Genomic DNA, 19601 nt, shown 5'->3' on the forward strand with positions numbered 1-19601 from the left:
GAAAAGGAGGTATTAGTAAGCATTGTGTTATAATAAGTTTAGTACGGGAAGCCGGAGTGACATAATACGGAACCTCAAATTTATGAGTTATAGCATGAGAGTTGAATAGGGATCTCCGCTCCGCCGGCAGTGGCCGGCCTAAATATGGATACAAAGATCATTTTCCCTTGTTCCTGCAGGCCGACGTAAGTGGTAGGCGGTGGCGTTGGTAGTCGCCGCCGGCGGTGGTGGTGCTCCGCGGCATGCTTCTGAAACAGCGGGAGCGGCGACGCTATTGCTCTATTGAGGCCAGCAGCGACGCGCTCGGCGCAGGCAACGGCACCGGTGTTTCTGCACATTTTTCAGTTTTATTTTTTCTGCAACATTACCTATGTTGCAAAAGTTCTCCCACCACATCACCGTTGTTGCAAAAAAAAAGTGATGACCGAAAAAAATCTGCAACATGCCCTATGTTGCAAAAAAAAGTCCCGCAACACAATCTATGTTGCAAAATAAATTCCGACATAACCTTAGTTGTAAATGTTTCCACAACAAGATATCTGTTGCAAAGTAAAGTAAGATGTTCGGCCACTTGATTGTGTCTGATCCCACGGCTTGCGAGGCGGCGGATCTTTTAGAAGATCCGCCGACCGACCCCCATACCCGACATAAGTGTCCCTATTTTTTCTTTTACTTTGGGCCGGATTAATATTTATTAGTCAATTTCATGTTTCTTCTTTTCCAGGGAATTACATGTTTCATCTCATCTCAATCATATAAAAGTCTTGGTTGTATATTCCTGTAAAGGCTAAAGTACTGCAAAATTCCATTCACGTTTAAACCATTAGATCAAGATCAAAGTAAATACTCACCTAATGTGCAAAGAATTTGTGGTATATTTTTCTTAAAAAATAGGCCCAAAGAGTTTTTTCCTTACAAAATTCTAGATTTTTTGGTATATTCTTCGAGGTGTAAATACCAGAATTATTCGGCCACTTCTAGACATCAGCCGTAGATGGATCGAAAGTGAAGTCTTGCAGCAACCCATTTAAAGTCAACCATCAATTGTGAGCTTTTTTGTGCTAACCTTTGACAAATGTTTTCTACGCTTCAAGATTTTCATCACGAAATGACATTTGTATAAGTCATGGCGAAAAAAAAAATCAATACTACAAAATGCTTTCAAAAATAGCATTTTTGGAGTATCGATTTTGTTTTTTCTACCAGGACTCAGGAATGTTCGTTCATGATAAATAAATGCAAGCACATAGAACATTTGTCAAAGGTTACCACAAAAACAATTTTGATTTTTTTTTACTGTTTTCCCCGATTTTACCGTTCACCAAGAGCGTTTGAGCTCGGATGCAAATACTCCACATCCATATTGATCCATCCGTCTTTCCAAAACAGGGTTTTAACTCCATCTCCAATTTTCCACATGTGGATCCCTAACCATTCGGAACAGAATCTAAACGCTTGTGCAGACGATACTACCAACTACCAACTGAACCGAGCATCAAAACTACTGGTCCAACAAATCTAAATCTACTCGGGTTCTTCTCAGTGGTGCTTAAAAGCACCAATCGCATAGCATATTCAACACGAGCCAAAACGACACGACATAATTCGACAACACGAGCCAGTCACAGGCACAACATGAAAACGATGAAACACCATTTAATCTGACAAGGGAAGTGTTCAACGACATTCTGATTCTGTTTTATTTTCCTCCATGAAACCCTTCCTTATTCTATCGCTCCCCTCCATAGTCCATACGCCAGCCAAAAGCAAATAAAATCCATTCATTTTCCCTGGTACAATCATGAATGAACAGCACTCTGTTTTTCTTCCTTCTCTGGCGTTGTTATCAGAACCAATGGAAATCAGGGGGGATGTCCATTCAGGATGATGAGTTCTTGAGCACCCACTCCACCAGGGTGGACACGCCGAATCCGGTGGCGGCACGCTTCTTGTCGTTCCACACCGGCCCCGCCATGTCGATGTGCATCCACTGAACCTTCTCGTCGACAAACTGCAAGGCAAGCATATTAGAGTTCTGTCAGATCTGCCAGAGGAAGACTGGACCTAGTAGAAGTACCATGCAACTCTCTTTTTCAATGCACAAATGTGGATGCTTTTGTTTATTAGTACTTGTGAGCTCGACAGTTTTTAAGGGACTGAGAATGCCAAAGAGATGCTATATATTCCCTCTGTTTTTATTTACTCCGCATATTAGAGTTGACTGAAGTCAAACTTCCTAAAGTTTGACCAAGTTTATAGAACAGAATATAAATATTTACCATAACAAATCTATATGATGTGGAAGTACATTCAACAATGAATCTAATGGTATTGATTTGTTATTGTATTTGCCAATATTTTTGTCTATAAATTTGGTCAAAATTTGTAAAGCTTGACTTTGACCAAAGCTAATACGCGATAAATAAAAACGGAGGGCGTACCTGTTTAAGGAACAGGGCAGCGGTGATGGAGCCTCCCTGTCGACCACCGGTGTTGACCATGTCGGCCACACCAGACTTCATCTGCTCCCAGTAGCTTTCCTCCATGGGCAATCTCCAGAACTTCTCCCCCGATAACTCAGATGCAGCGGCGACTTCCTGGGCTAGTTCATCACTTGGTGTGAAGATTCCTGAAGAGACATGTCCATTAGTATGCAAGACTACAGAATACTCCACTATTTCCATCTTGGAAGTTGGCTGAGAAGAGAATATTTGTTTGAGCTTACCAGCAATGCTAGGCCCAAGTGCAACAACGCAGGCACCAGTTAGTGTTGCCAGATCAATAATCTGCAAGTCATAATTATAGCAAGTCATAAGGCCAAGGAGTAAAAAGTTCAAAGCAAACTAATGAACATCACTTCTCTATTCTAAATTATCTTTCAACAGATATGATAAGCATAATTGATTTTGTTTATGTCATGTAGTGCAATGCATGAATCTTTATATATGGCAAGCTAAAATGGAATAAGATAAATCATGCTTCTCTAAGTAGACCGAGCAAATAAAGTAATATCCATGATGCTAAACAAGGATGTGAATTTTACCAGCACTACAGCATCATATCAGCACTACAACTACAATAACAAGATCTGATTGATATTCCGCTTAAAGTTTTCTACAGCAATTGTCAATGCAGCAAAATTCTATGAACAGAATATGATGTCTAAAGAAGCAATTCATTACCTTGTCAACACCTTGATTACAAGCATAGACCAAAGCATCAGCAAGTGTAAGCCTCCCTTCAGCGTCAGTGTTATTTACCTACAGGAACATAATAATGTGCAAATGAATAATGTGTTGTATGCAAACCAGTGGGCAAACTGGACCATGAAAACAAGGATAGGCATCATGCATATTCTTGTATTTTAGGATGATTACAAGAAACATACCTCAATTGTCATCCCGTTAGAAGCAGTCAAAATGTCACCAGGTCTCATTCCTGTGCCACTAATCATATTCTCACAGGCGGCAACAATAAAGTGAACCTGTGAGAAAGAAAATCATTAGCAAATACACTAAAACAGAGAGGTTGCTCGTGTAAGTAACTGAAAACTGAAGTACCTCTACTCCAGGAGGTTTGATTTGGGCCAAAGCTTTTGCTGCACCAAATACTGCTGCGGAGCCTCCCATGTCAAACTTCATCAGTTCAATACTGCAACCTGGTCCAGTCTTAATGTTGTAGCCTCCACTGCAGAGAAATTGGTGAATCGAGCGTTAAGTTTAGCAGTCATCAATTATTAATATCACTGCATTCTACCAGCATGACAAGGCATATTGAAGATGAAATATCTACGCAGTACTGTAATAACTCACAAAATATGCACAGCTGTACAAACCTGTCAAAAGTTAGACCCTTCCCAACAATAGCCAGCTTTCTCTTGACATTGCCACCAACGGGTTTGTAGCACAAGTGGATGAAGTGAGGAGGATTTGCAGAAGCTGCGGCAACTCCCAAGTAGGAGCCCATCTTTAGCTCCTGGCATTTCTCTACATCTAATATTGTGGCAGTGAATACATCACTGTGTTCAGAAGCAATCTTTGATGCCTCCTCCGCAAGCACAGCTGAAAGGACAGCATGTCAGGATTGCAATGATAAATTAAACATCTTAACGGTATCTATGTCAGGATTGCAATGATAAATTATGGTATCTATGAACTCTGTGATTGACTAAAGAGCTACTGACCAGGGGTAAGGACATTTGCAGGTGCGTTGACAAGCTCTTTCCCGAAAATCACGCCCGAGGAAAGATCATTCACATACTTAAGCTTCTGGTCCAGCTCTGAACCAGAACCCAGTCCAATAAGATCTACTTGTTTAAGATGCACCTTCTTTGACTCAGCCTTGAATCTGCTGTCCTCATGCAAGCCAAGCACGGTTCCTGCAATTCAAATAAACAGAAGACAATCCAGCATCAAGTCAATGCCTTCCATAACTATGGTATCGAAAGAAAATAATATAAGCCCAATGAGTATAGTGTAGTACCAGAAGCGATTGCCGCTGCAGCGTTGAGCTTGAACCCTTCCTGGACCCCAGTAGGGGAGGCAAGGACAACAGCAACGCTGCTAGCCTGAGCAGACTTGGCAACCGATGCAACAGATTCACCAATACCCCGGCAAGCCGCGGCGGTGGATGGGGTGCTCTGGCCGAGGCCAACCAGGGCCACCCTCTTGAAGCCCTGCCCGGAGAGGCGGAGAACCACCGACTGCCCGGCCTTCCCGGTGAAATCCTCCTCGGCTGAGGCCTCAGAGAGCAGACCGCTGAGCTGAGCGTCGAGCTTCTTTAGCACAGCATTCTCGAATTTGGAGTCTGATCCTTTGGACAGATCCTTCTCCGTGACCGCGACGGCGAGGATGTCGCCCTTCCAGTCGGAGAATTCGATGTCCTTACCAGTGAAAGCAATCTACAGGACATGGAAGATACACAGTTGAGCTCACTGGCAGTGAAAACAGTAACTCTGCATCGCCAGAGCAGATACTCAAATCTGAACGGGGACGTTATTTTCCATGGGAGAACACTAAGCTGATCCCGATCTAGCAGTTCATCAGCGTTTATTCGACTAAAAAAAGAAGTTAAGATCAACGGATTCGCGACAACTGTAAGGACTACTCCTACTACTACTGATGTTAGCGTATAACAGCGTCCAAGTGATTTTCCATGGGGGCACACTAACTCGATCTCGATCTAGCAGCTCGTCAGCGTTCGTACTAGCCAAAGTCTAGACCAGATCAATCGACTCGCGGCAACTGAAAGGACTACCTCTACAGTCCTACTACTGTCCACTGAAGCAAGCGTCCTGATCAAACTCGCTCGCACGAAAACAGGGACGCAGCACGCACGCACGGACCTGGGGGAGCTCGACGGCGTTGGCCTTGGTGAGCCCGAGCGCGGGGACGGCGGACGCCGCGGCGGAGGTGTGGCCCATCCTGGCGCGGTGCCCGAGCGGGCGGCGGAGAGCGGCGGCGGCGCCGAACGACGACGACGACGACGGATGAGACGACGAGGCCGCGGGGCGCGCGCGGGGGAGGCGGCGCAGCAGGTGCGGCGCGCGGCGCAGGAGCAGGCGGGAGGCGACGGCGACGGCGGCGGAGGCGGAGGTGGATGCGGCGGACGCCATTGGAGTGGGGCGCGGGGCGAGGTATATATCGGGCGCGGTCGCGTTGCCAGCCGTCCGATCGGGTCGGGTCGGTCTCCAGTCTCCGCCCCCCTCCCTTGTAGCGTGCGTCATCCTCCCCCGGGACGGCTCCTGCAGCCCGCTACGCGCACGCGAAGGTCTACCCGTGCAGCCGTCTAACTGAGGCTGGCAGGTGGGGTCATGGTGGTGCGGGGCCACTGGTCGGTGAGACGTGTTGCTTGCGTGCGGGCTGGGTTGAGAGGGCGGGCAGCGTTGTTTGTCGCCGGACTAGCGCTAAGGATGGATAGCGTGGAGGTCGAGGAGTCTGGAATGGATGGAGCGTCTTTTCATTGGCTCCGTTCTTTTTTGTTTTACGGGAAAGAGCGAGCGATCCGTGGACCACGATATCGAAATCGTTTGTTTTCGCCCACGTAGCAGATTATTTTTAGACCTGGCGTAAGTGAGAGTACCGTGTGACTCTCGCTCTCTCCATTTCTATAAAAAAAAACTATGAGCGCATTTTAAAAACAGCCTGCATAAATATTTATGGAAGTCAATCTTTGCAAATTTGACCAAGTTTAGAGAGGAAATTATATGCATCCACAGTACCAGACATACGCAATATGAAAATATGCTTCATGATGTATCTGGACGTAGATATTTTTCTCTATGATCATCTTGGTCAAAGTTTGCAAAGATTGACATATACCACGAAAGAGCTGAGAGGTGTTGTTTAAACTTCACCGCGTAATACGAGAGTCAACTCAATAGAGCCGCTGGTCCTAGATGCTCCTACGAAAGAAAATGTGCATGACCAAGGAACGGAATTACTAGGCTGATTCGACGGATCAGGAGATTTGATCCAAGTTGCACATGGAATGTAATATAATAATCGTGTAAATATGGACTGTTTCTGACTGCTTAGTTTAGTAGCACTAACAATGTTACATCACATCGTACAACAGCGACACATGGAAAATGTACATAGTTGTAAACGTACGGAAGGAACCATTTACAAAATTTGTTTGTCGCCAGGGGGGGAAAAACCCCAAAATATACAACATATGTATGTACGAACTTCTTTCCCTATGGACAGTGAGCAGCGGTACAAAACTTTATCTATGGACAGTGAGCAGCAGTGCGCTATACGTCTATGTGCTAAATGCGTCGCTATATCAAGTCTACCTATCAATCACATTTGCCACATTGGTATGCACTACTGCCTGTGACTTTTCTTTTTACACGGAGCTTTGTCTTCCTGGCCTCCACTTTCACACGGTAAGAAATTAGTGGAAATATGTCGTGTCTAGCTTCGACGACGGGTCAGTCATCGGTCGGAAACTCCTGGCTCCGGCGACCCCGCCTTCTTGTGAGCGGCGGCTGCCTTCGCCTTCTCTCGTTCAGCTTCCATCTGGGCTTTCTTCTTCTCCGCCTCCGCCTGCCTGAGGTTCTCGGCATGGGCCCGCTCGAAGGTTTTCACGAAGCTTAGCAGAGTAGAGACAACTGTCCACAAAAAAAGGGGGAAACCATGCTGCTGTGAATAATTCAACCAGTATTGTATTGGTCTGAAGATTGGTGGACACGATAATTCTACTACAGTATTTATCTTTTTTTTCCATAAAAGGGGGAAACAGCATAAGCTGTTAGGGACATTTAATGTCGACCAGTGTTGGTCCAATGATTTGGTTGATGCAATTATTACAGTCTCAGCCAAAAGTGGTTCTCAAGGCTGGACCAGACTGAGGACTGCAGGAACTCATGATGATTTTCTGTCAAACCAGACTTCTACAAGTGTAAATGAGTTTGGTGAGATTCACACAACCAGGGACGGGTGATTAATACTCCCTCCGGTCCATAATTATTGTCGTGGTTTTAGTTCAAATTTGAAATTAAAACCACGACAATAATTATGGAACGGAGGGATTCAAACTGCGACAAGTAATAAATTGTTTGGGAATAAAGTGCGTCTTAGTTGAAACATGATGAGTGCAATGGGAATAACTTTTGAAGCCCATGCCACATGGAACTTTTTCTCACATGTCTTGCATATAAATGAACAGTTCTTATCTTCCTTTTGTTCGGACCCATTAAGATATGCTTTGTACATTTTCATGATAAACAAGCCGTTCAGCTTGAAAGGAAATACCTTGCTCAAACGGGCACCGCACAGGATCTTCACCAAAATAATGTGCTAGAGAGTCCGCGCTTTTCCCCTAAAAGCAAAATAAATAAAAATTAGCACGAAACACAGCATGATGCATGCAGCAGGATATTGACAGCTTGCCAGCCCAGGCATACCGCTGTACTGTAAAGCGAAGCTAATGACCTCCCTTCAGCTTGGGCATCAGCCAGAAATTCCTTCAGTTTCTGAAACAAAAACTCTTGTTGAGTAGTGCAATTGATATGCTAATGGTAGTTAACTGAATGGATAGTTGGTGCCGTAGTTAGTAAGGGTGTCTCCATGCTTTTCCTATACGCATTATTATACGATTAGCGAACAATGAACAAATATATCTAAACTCCGGCCTATGTAGGGATGAATGGCGCACTGACCTTGTAAAACGTCTCAGACACTGGACCATCTTTTTCAGATGTTGCCAGTTCCTGCTCGACCTTTTCCAGTCCCTTAGTTATCGCTTGCATTTCCTCCGCCAAGTCTTTCAATTGGATCTGTTTGTCCACGATGTGGTAAGAAAGAAGACATAAATTACTAGAATGGATCTAGCATTAAGATATGAGCTACCTTTGTGGCGGGTTCTAAATGCGCAAGATCCTTAACAAAATCAAGAACTTCAGGAAGCTTGCCTGCAAGAACCTGTGGAAGCAACAAATCTCGATGAAAGTTCATTGATAAAGTGCCCATTCTCAGAGGCTAGCACAACGGTATCAGTTTCATGGTAAGAACTTCACATGGACATACTGAAAGCAAGGCAATCTGTCCACACTTTCTTTTGAAGAAACAGATGTACTTTTTTTTATCGAATAAGCAAAAGCCCAAGAAAGACCATGGTTACAACCGAAAGAAAAGAAAAACACCACCCCACGCCATCGAGCATGGATTGATGTCTGTCTTTTATTGGAAGGGGCCCACAATAGGTGGAACACCTTATAGGGGCAGAACTGTCCAGCCCACTAATCAGTGCAGTTGATCAACAGATTGTCATTGCTGTAGGAGAAACAGCAGTCTTTTTCTTTTGAGAAACTACAAACAGCAGTCTTTGTCACTGCTGTAGGAGAAGCAGCAAAAAGTCCCTGAACACTGATCAACTAGAGCACACAGTCGTTGCAAATAAAGAACTGATCATCCCACTAATGAATGCAGTTGACCAAAATACTGCTTCTGAGGAAGAGGACTTTAATATTAGCTACCCTTTCTCTTCCTTAAAAAATGATCAATAACTCATAATGTGATTGGAATGACATCACTAAGCAGTAAGCACAACATTGGTAGACCGGATCTATAAGGGCTCAAATCTTGGGAATACAGACATGCACGTGTGCGAAATTTGTAGTACTATGCACCAATTCGCCTCCCAAACAGAAAGAGCAAATAAAAAGAAGAGACGGTATCCAAAACTTTGAATCTTATGATAAGAGAACATGATAAAGGAGAAAATAGCTGAAATTAAGTACCATACCTTGCACAAATAATGCATGAGAGTCATCTTATTGTTTCGTGCCCGTATATCAATGAGCTTAAGAAGACTATCTAATCTAAATCCAACGGCTGAACCTGAAAAGGCACACTTGTTAGAAGAAAAATACTGAAAAACAGGATCATGGATCAACAGTTCACTACTGATTTTACGAGCTTCCTTTTTTTTTGACCTGTTTTACAAGCTTCCTCATAAACAAATTCTCAAGATTGTGCCTTTTCGGCTTTACACTACTGTTGACTATCCAGTTAACGCCTGAATACAACTTAAAGTCTTGTCCCAAATGGTAACAAAAATTTCAGTTGGACTGATTTCTGTCGCATGATATTCCGGATTTTCTGGCTTTTTTTCTCCAAATGAGTTGAGTTTAGATAAGATGGCAGAGCAACATATAGTAGCTATAGTAAAGTTGGCTATCTTATTTGGAAATCAGTATGTCATAGTTGCAGTTGTGTAGTGCAATATTGTTCCAGTTCTTAACCCCTAGCTATATTTCCACCAGTAAATGATCCAAAATTATTTTAAATGACATTTTCTTCTGGCATGCTATGTAGATAAAATTCAAATAAGACATCGATTGACATAAAAAAAAACATGTGCACTAGATGTATCCATCTTAGGTCATTCATTTGGAAAATCATATGGTAAATATAACAATCTTACACTGGGTTTGCTGACTCACCCCTTGCAGTTCCTTGGTTTAATGCATTCCCCAAGGAAAGAATTGTTTGCATCACTCGCTTAAGCTTGTCAGAGTTCCTAACCTGGCCAAGTAACAACATGCATGAACAATGTATACATAACATGTCAAAGAAGAAGAGTCAAAGACTCCAGATAAACTGACTGCTATGTACCTCTTCAGCAACATCATTAATGGTATTCAGGTTATTTTTCACGTCTGCAACCTGAAACAACATATATATGGATTCAGCAATGGCTTAAATAGAACAGTCAGGATAGTCCATAGAGATAAGGACTTTACAAGGATGTGATGTTATTCTGACCTGTGTAAGAAACTTTATCTTAAAGGATAAGATTCTCAGTTTTGACTCCACCCTTGGCACTTTCATCATTTCCAAGAAGAACTAGAAACACAGAAGAAAGTCAACAATGAAGTTATTGCTTTAGTGTTTTCAAAACGAACAATGTCTCATTCCACGATTAATTGATGATGGACCTGTTAAGCTTCATGCACTAGCCAACGCAACCAAAAGTCCGAACTGATGGAAAGGGCTAGTGCAATCCACATATACTGTAACACCCCCCCCCCCCCCCTCTCACGTGTGACGGGGAAGACAAGTCAACACGTGCAACCGGAAGAGAGCGACGGCGCGCGAAACTCACGTATGACTCAAGAGGCCTATACGTGGACACAAAGGAGGGCTACGAGCAATTTTTGAATAAATTGCGAAAGCCAGGACTTGAACTCAAGACCTTGGACCCTGATACCATGTTGAGCTTCATGCACTAGCCAACACAACCAAAAGTCCGAACTGATGGAAAGGGCTAGTGCAATCCACATATACTGTAACAGGACCATCTATTTTGGAAGTATGGTGACGACATGATCCCTTATATGGACCACGATTTGGACAAAGCTGTCAATATGAAGCTAATTTTGAGTGTGTTTGAACAATTATCGGGTTTGAAGATAAATTTCCATAAGAGCGAACCTTTTACTGTTTCGGGAAGGCTAAGGAGAACGAGCTTACGCGCAGCTTTTTGGCTGTGGTTTGGGCTCATTGCCCTTTAAGTGCCTTGGCATTCCCATCCATTCATCACAAACTTCGTAACCAAGATTGGAAAGTTACCGCAGACCATCCTGAAAAGTGCCTTAGTGGTTGGCAGTCTAAAAACTTATCCTATGGAGGCCACCTGGTCCTTATTAATTCCATGCTGTGTAGTCTACCGGTCTTTATGATGTCCTTATTAGAGATCCCTAAAGGGGTCCAAAAGAGACTTGACTTTTACCAGTCTCACTTTTTCTGGCAACTGGATCAGCACAGGAGAAAATACCGATTAGTGAGTTGAGGAATTTTATGTACCCAGAAGGACCAAAGTGGTCTCGGTATTCAAGATTTAGATACTAAAAATAACAGATGACGGGGTTTGGCATCCGCTTTTGGAGTTCATAATATTTGGGGAAAAATACTTTCGTTGGTGAAAGCTAGACCAATGGACTCCCACTTCTAGAAGGGCCTCAGGAGGGTTAAAGAAGCCTTTCTTTAATTTGGCTCATGATCAGTGAGATTTGAGGAAGATAAATGGCCAGGGCATACTTCTTTTTCTACTATGTACCCCCTGGCTATTCAACATCGTGTGTCATAAGGATGCCACAGTTGCCTCTGTTCTTGGGGTAGGAAACACACTTGTGGACTTCCGTCGGGCGCTCATTGGTCAGCATTTTGGCTGAGCAGAATGCCCTTGTCCAGTGGCAGAGCTACAATTTAAGAGCTGGACGGGCCACTCTAAAGAAGTCCCAAGAATGTTGTTTCCAGGTCAATTTTACTTCCACTCCTCGCTGGTTTTCACTGGGCTTGGGCGGGCCATAGCATTGGTTTGCTACCACGTAGCTCCCCTTGTGCCCTTGTCCTGAAGGTGGCAGAGGTGCAACTATCTCAAGAACAGGACTCATTTAGGTGGGATTTGCATACCACCGGAGTTTTTTCTGTGCAGTCCATGTATTCAGCTTCAAGAGAAATGTGTGTACGTTTCAGGTCGAAGAACGGTTATGGCGACTCAGCTTACTATTAAAATCAAGGTGTTCCTCTGGTTTCTATGCCAGGGAATTATCCTTGCAAAAGACAAATTTCTTTTTCGAGAAAACGCAGAGGACCCTTGCATTTCATTTCTTGAAAAGAGAGAGTTTAAAGTTACATTCCTCCTAACAGGTGGTTTACAATCATCGTACAGATGCTAGTGTACATCCCAGGTGACAGGGAGCACAACTTAATTAAACAGAATGGCAGGGGACACACGATGCAGTTTTTGCTTTCAGCAGGAAACCAACCAACCTCTATGTTTTGATTGTGGGTTAGCACGCATAGCATGATGTGCTGTCAATTTAGCATTCAATATTAAACCAGCCCTCAGTATTTCACATGTTTTGGGGTCGGGGCTGCAGTGGTTTTTTGCTCCATTTGGCTATGTAGAAATGATGCTGTGTTTGACAAAAAAAAAAGGTCAATCTAGTATGCAGTCGGCTGCGGTCCTGGGGGTGGTTACAGAAGGTGCGGCACAAATACCTGATGGAACTTGGCACAAAGAAGCTTGAGTGATTTACCAGGGAGTTTATGTCACGGTTTGGATAACCTGTCAGTGATAGGCTTCTTAGTCTCTACTGAGGATATGGTCAAGTGTGACATGTCACACTTTTTTGTTAGGCCTGTGATGGTGTTATCTGTGGTCTATCTCACAATTTGATTAGGCTACCTGTTGGTGAGTTGTAATAAGTGGTGCAGTAACAGAGGCTTTATGCATCTATGATGCAGAGGCCGGGGGTAATAAAGCTTTCATTTTCCAAAAAAAAATGTTGAAACTAGGCCTGTTAGTACATTAGCTATATTTGACAATGGCAAAGAGATTGCAGAAATGACTGTTTCAGCATGCAATTTCCCAAGAAACGGCCAGCAGAGATATGCATCTTAATGGTGCGTGCATCTTAATTTTTGACAATGCATGGTGCAACCTGGCATATCACCTAAATGTGAAACAGCTAGCTCTATGACCTACCTCCCACTAAGATCATGCAGATCTCCCCTGAAGTGAAGTATGCAGTTCAGTTTTTAAATGCTTACCAAACAGAATTCGTCACCAAAGGAAATAAAATAAAATAAAATAGCACAGCAAAACACTGACCTGCTCACATTTTCCTAGATTCTCTTTGCTGCCTGTATAACTCTGAAAAGGTGGGAGAAAAACTCAGTCACTATAGAGAACCGATGGAAAGAAATTCTGACAACATGAATAATGAGTGCCTAATGACATTTCCAACAGAAATACAGTTAGTAGAGCTGTACTTTGAGCAGTTCCATTTCTTCCTTAGTTGGGCAGAACTTTATCAGATAATCTACTTGATCACCATCAACGATGGAATCATCAAGGGTAAGCACTGAAGCCTGGAAAAAAAATTATGATCAGCATAACCATTACGTACTTAAATTGTCAAACACCATTAAAGACAGTAAGACTTTATCTCCAGTAAAATTTATGGCTATACGTTTTAAGATGTGACAATACACCCCTAACCAGATTTGTCAAATGACTTGTAAGTTATTCTGTTCTTTCAGCGAGACCATCAACAATGCCAACATTCTTCCACTTGTCAAGAACTCCTGATAACTCTCACAAAGTTTCTATGTTGAGACAACATCTTCAATTAAACATGAAGTTAGTTACCATCAAATCAGGCAATGGCATCTTAATGTTCCGCAGCATAATTTCACAATTCTTTGAACGCTGGAGGTCAATCTGCAGAAGAAAAGTGCAACATTATTTATTCAACATTCGAGTTTTCATCTCATTGTTTAATAGTGAAGAGTTGCTTGGGGATATAAGTACCAAGTGAACTTTTTCTTGTTTTGATGCAACAGGAGGACGTTGGCGTGTCCGTTTTGCATCCGTACTTGGCATGGATACTGAGAAAAGACTTTCAAGCTCAGACAGATCAATCTCCGGAGTCCTGTTAAACATATGTGTGGACTAACATATCAAAGTGCCCGGCCCATTGCTATTTTAACTAACAAAGAATGTCGCAACAAAATATTTTGATACCTAGATGCTTCATCAGACTTCTGTGTATCTGCCCATAAGCTTCCCTGTGTTGCTCTTGACACTTTTACCCAGTGTAATGGCTTCAGAGGTGTCCTCTTGGATGGCTGGTTGGCACGCAAACCTCTAGGGCTTTTTGACCGGACTGCGCTGCGGCCCTTTGCACCAAATGATAATGTAGGAGGCGGGGGAGGGGCAGCACTGGCAACGGTTCCTTTGCTTGGCAAAGAGTTTGAGGAATTCTTAGGAGGTGGGCCTGGTGGAGGTGGCGGTGGTCGGGTTACTGATGGTTTTTGTGAAGCATTGCTGGCCCCAGCTAGCTTCGGAGGAGGCAATGGGGGTACAGGTGGTGCTGACCCACGAGATGACATGGTATGCAATGGCGGGGGAGGTGGGGGAGGATGAGGGGCAGCAACGAGTAACGGGGGTGCAGGTGGCGCCGATACATGAGATGCCATGGTATGCAATCGTGGGGGAGGTGGGGGAGGATGAGGGGCAGCCATGAAATGTCTACCACTTGTGGATGGAGATGAACAAACCAACGAGCTACTTCGAGGTGGAGGAGGAGGTGGTGGTGGAATGGTTGGTGCTTGCAGCCTTGGAACTGTTTGTGAAAAGTTGGGGCTCAAAGGTGATGGAACCGCATATTTTGATGCTGAACTGACCTTTTTGTCAGCAAACTGCAGATGAGATGATGAAACTAAATGGTTATTAGGTAGTGGAGGAGGTGGGGGTGGTGGCGGCGGTGCACGTGGAGGAGAAAATGATGATTTTACCAATGAGGGGGTGGTGGCGGTGGTGGTGGTGGTGAAGATCGAACTTTCTTTGGCGGGGAAGAAATTTCATATGCAGTAAACGACTGTGTAGAATTTGCAAAAGGTGCTCGTGGCAGTGCTGGTGGAGGTGGCGGAGGAGGCTGAGGTGGTGTAACCGTTTCTTTTCTGCTTACCACTGAGGGAGGTGGTGGCGGGGGCGGGGGTGGTGGTGAAGATCGAACTGGTGGGGAAGAAATTTCATACGTAGTAAACGACTGTGTAGCATTTTCAAAAGGTGCTCGTGGCAGTGCTGGTGGAGGTGGCGGGGGTGGAGGCTGAGGTGGTGCAACCTTTTCTTTCCTGCTTGTCTCCTGTTCATACACAGTGGCTGCTTTTATAGGAGGAGGGGGAGGTGGTGGTGGTGGGAGCGGCGATGCTGGGTTAGGATCTGATCTTGTGACTGGAGTTACTAAGGGCCCTGAGTCTGAAGTCAGAGGAATTGCAGGCAACGTCACCGGTGAAGATGCTTTAGGGGTACTAGATTCCTTTACTATACAAACTGAAGAAGCTGAAGCTGTAGAACTATCAGACAGTGACTTGAGAATCTCGTAAGAAGATTCTTGTGATTTAACCAGTTGTTCAGTTGCAAAAGCTTGTGCAAAGGCTGATGGCTCTGGAGGAGGTGAAGGGGAGGGCATGGTTGATTTAAGGGAAACACTGATCAGACTTGTACTAGTATTTATGGGTAAGGTAGGGGAAACAGGGGCTAATGAAACAGTGGCCGGTCGGGGAGGAAGCGGAGGAGGTGCACATGATGGTATCCAAGATGTTGATGATCCTGATTTAGTTACCATAAGAGGCGAAGGTTCATGCTGTATTGGAGTTTGTGAACCAGGCTTCCCTGCAGATTTTGTCGCTGATGCCTCTGATGAAATTTGCACAGCAGAATCAGATGGCAGTGGCTGCGGTTGAACTGGTGAAAATACAGGCTGGGGTGTAACTGTAACTGAAGATGGTGCTACTGATGAAGCACTAGCCTTTGGCTTTGTAACCTCTGATGGTGAAAACAACACCGAAGGAGGCTCTGTTCGTGAAGGATCCAAATCTATTCTATGTGGTTTGGATGGAACTTCCGTTGGACTTGAATGTGGGGGGCCTTGTTTAAGTTCAGTGCTGCCAAGCATACCAAAGTGATTTTGAAGCTTCAGCACATGAGCAGAAGAGTTGATTTCACCAGAGAAATTATCAAAGCCAAGTTCTTCTTGAGTATCAAAAAAGGTTTCAGGCTCATCAGGAGGAGACGCATTAATATTTCCTTGGGAAGTAACCTGGAACCTTTTCTGGGGTCTGTCCAGTGCAGTATCCGTATCCCCATCCAACCAGTCCAAATGGTTGAAGATATCTAGCACTTTAGCAAACTCTTCAACACCAAGTCCTTGTTTATCTTGATGACTCAAAGGCTCTGTCGTAACAAGCGAAGTAGTTGCATCCATGTCAGAAAAGATAACCTAGCATCAACACAAGTTGCAAGTAAAAAATCATGTATAAAAAGTAGGCTAGTTCTCAAGTTAATTTAAACACTTGCCTCAGCACGAAAATCTTTAGGGAATTGATCTTTTGCATTCCATAACATGTCTATTTCATCGCGGCTGAGCATCAAGATGTTTGACCTGATGAAAGCGGTGTTGAACATGATCCGGAACACCATCTCCTCGCGATCTAGATCATCATACAAGTTGCTACACTCTATGACAACGTCACCTTGGACATGACATTGAAGGTTTATGTTCACCCGTTCATCTGCCTACGTACATTAATGGTCAGTTTAAGAGTATTAAAAACTATATATACTTCAGAAGGTCATCAACATGATAGCCTATTAATGTGACAGAGCAGTAACAAGGTTTTACGCAACTTTCACAGCTTAGCTGCAAGGTCCCTAAAAAGCTATTGAAAGCTATCAACAATAGAATTTTAATACACAGTATAAATAATAAAATGCATTAATAGATGTCGAATTGAATAACCATAACAAAAAATGCATCACATCAAGTACTTTTTGACTAAGAAATATATGGATGTTGGAGTATTGAAAAAGGCATAGTTGAAGTTGATATTTTTCTTTCAGCTTAACCTTATAAGTGATGTTTTTGCCTTTTAGTGAAGTCGTATTAAAAATTACCGTAATAGATTATGATAAATGTATCTATATGGAGTAGCGGAGCTATCGAGCGGAGGTAATTGAAGCTATCCCGCTAGACGCTAGTAAATGCAGTTATAGGTAGCTATTTAAATTCTTAGTCCAGCACTAAGCCATTAACAATTAAGGACATGCAGATTCACTTCAAATAGATTATCAGAAAATGAACAATTACCTGTGAATTAAAACGGACAAGATTACTAGTTTTGGGGGTTGAAAAAAGAACTTTGGGAGTCTGATCATGGGGCATGAGTGGATCTGGACCATATATCCTGAATATTGGACAAAAACCACCTTGACTTTGGAAATCAGGAAGCATCCTCAAAGTCAGACAATCCAGTGTGAGGGCTCTATCAGCGGGCGGCCACTCAGGCATGACATTCCTCATCGAAATATACCGCAAGTACCTAATTTGAGATGGCATGGGATTTAGAGGTGAGAACATCTCCAAGAACTCCGAAGATGATTGTTTGTAGAGCATATCGAGTGTTTTCTGCTCATCTGAATACTGCCCCAGGTACAACAAGAGAGCAGCTAGCATGAAAGCCAGGATAGGCCAGCAACCTTGCTCGCAGTGCATTATGAGTAAGTTATGCTGGCCCAGAGAGAGCCAGCTTTCGCTGGACTTCAAGATGCAGTGCACCATTTCGATGGTGAGAAGTGGACACCCCTCGTAGTGGCCCGGGTAGTCCAAAACAGTCATGCCATACTCGGATAAAATGTGGTATAAGCGGCTTTCCTCTGCCCGAGTCCCGAAGTTTGCCACCATGAATGAGTGATCATGAAAATCCTCTAGAAGATGCGCTGCGATGCCTCTGGTGTGTGCCTCGAACTGGTCCTCTTCCGGTGCATTCAAGGAGAAGCAATGATCGAAAACTGAAACAAATACAAGTGACATGTGTCAGGTATGCTAATGCTCAAACTCAGTTCTGCATTGAAATGGCTATTTAGCCACTGAAAACAAAGCTAGGCATGTTCTGAAAGGCGACAGAAATCTGACTGGATTTTCTCATTTGGAACGTGGTAACTAATAAGCTAAACTGGAGGAAATTTTCCGGTTAATTTCCTTCTGTAAACCAGCTAGTGCTTGCTCACCGCAGCTCCAATCAGCATTTGAACTAGGCTCAGTTGCGTATACTACTTGGGAGTTGGGATCAGCAACAGATCAACCAAACTGAAACCTATTTCTTGTGCTAAAACGGCTAGGGTGTAAAAATGCAGTCGTAAGCTGCACGCAACCAGAGGAGGCGAACGGCAACGCGGAGGAAACAGCTCCATCCCCATTTACCGTAGATGTTGTCCGTGATGAGGAGCACCCCGTCGGGCGGCTTCTTGAAGAAGAACTTGCGGAACAGCGCCATGGCCGGGCCCTACCCAGCGAGCCCCACCAATCCCCGGACCGATCTTATCCGGAAGCGTGAGCTCCAGCAGCCGCCGGGCTCCCTCCAGCAGCGGATTCGGTCCAGCGACTAGCGGAGCGGTAGAGGGGGGCGCTGTCGACGCCGCGGGCTGGTCGGCCTCGAGATTCGGGCCGCGGCGATACGGCGGGAGAACCGCAGACGTGGGAGGAGACAGCGGCCTGCTCGGCGGAATCTTCGTGCGGAGAGCTCCGGATTGCTCGAGGAGCGAGGGGGAGAGGGGTTTGCTGAGGTGGATTTGGGCGGCGGTGATTCGGGGAGGAAATGGCGAGAGGAGAAGGTCGGCGAGGAGGAGGAGGAGAGGGAGAGGGAGGCAGGAAGACGACCAGAAGCGATGGGCGTTTGACTAAATTGATTGATGATTAATTGTTTTCCGGCGCAGCTGTTAATCTCTCCTCAGTTTTATATGTTTCTTTCGTACCACCCCCTCGCTTTTGAGAGTTTTCCACTTTTTTGCATTTCTCTCTTGAAATCTGTTTATTTTAATAAAACTGATTATTTTTAACAGAAAAAAAATTGTGTAATAGGTCAACTTCATGTAATCATTTGCAATTAAGCCCCGTGTGCATGCGCAAGAGCTGTCTTTTAATGAATGGATCAGTTAGTCAAAATGGTCCAGAAATGCTAGGCAACAAAGAAAATCGGAACTAGTAGTAAAAGGGTAGTTTTTTTTTAAATAAAAAGGGTAGTATTTGCAGCTGTTTTCGTTTTTTTTTTCCGTTGATGTTGCGTTAAGAACACAATGTGTCGGTTTACTTACCATGGAGGAGGAGGAGCCGTCAGTGGTAGCTTTCACACACAATAGTTAAAGTTAACTTGCTACTATTTTTTCTGTTTCCGGCTAATCTTTTTTGAGTGCTCTAATTTGTACGCCAGATCAAAGCGGTGACAGGAGGATTTAAAAATCATCAGGAGTAAAACAGAGGGAATGATGAGGAGCGAGTGGTGGGCGATTCGGCGCGCGGTTGGTAGTTGGCGTTTGCCGCCAACTGAGAGCTGCGTGCGTGCGTGCGTGCGTGCGTGTACGCTTGCGCGCGCTTCAGCGGTCCGGGCCGTCAGGAGGTGGGGTGGCGCGAGACGTTATTAACGACGACGTTAAAACGAAGCAGTCAGAGTAGTAATAGTAGTATAAGCTGGGAAAGGAAACGCTTACAGATTCCTTTTTGGAAGCATGTGGGCGGTAGCTTGGCA

The 19601-nt window shown here is 44.3% G+C and overlaps 1 pseudogene across 1 annotated transcript; it reads right to left on the reverse strand.

Moving 5' to 3' along the window:
- Positions 1-1636: 1636 nt before the first annotated feature.
- On the reverse strand, positions 1637-18741 carry LOC123145898 (formin-like protein 7; annotated as a pseudogene). Its single transcript, XR_006472526.1, has 28 exons — positions 18281-18741; positions 17168-17868; positions 16378-16596; positions 14987-16300; positions 14818-14856; positions 14041-14731; positions 13828-13948; positions 13666-13737; positions 13287-13385; positions 13126-13167; positions 10272-10352; positions 10122-10172; positions 9950-10031; positions 9250-9344; positions 8355-8426; positions 8165-8281; positions 7910-7978; positions 7751-7824; positions 6221-6343; positions 4483-4900; positions 4184-4378; positions 3836-4061; positions 3561-3687; positions 3389-3484; positions 3183-3260; positions 2726-2786; positions 2442-2629; positions 1637-2011 (listed from the first exon to the last, which is right to left on the reverse strand). The product of XR_006472526.1 is annotated as a formin-like protein 7 (transcript).
- Positions 18742-19601: the final 860 nt, after the last annotated feature.

Source organism: Triticum aestivum, chromosome 6D, assembly GCF_018294505.1.
Source record: "Triticum aestivum cultivar Chinese Spring chromosome 6D, IWGSC CS RefSeq v2.1, whole genome shotgun sequence".
Taxonomy (NCBI): Eukaryota; Viridiplantae; Streptophyta; class Magnoliopsida; order Poales; family Poaceae; genus Triticum; species Triticum aestivum.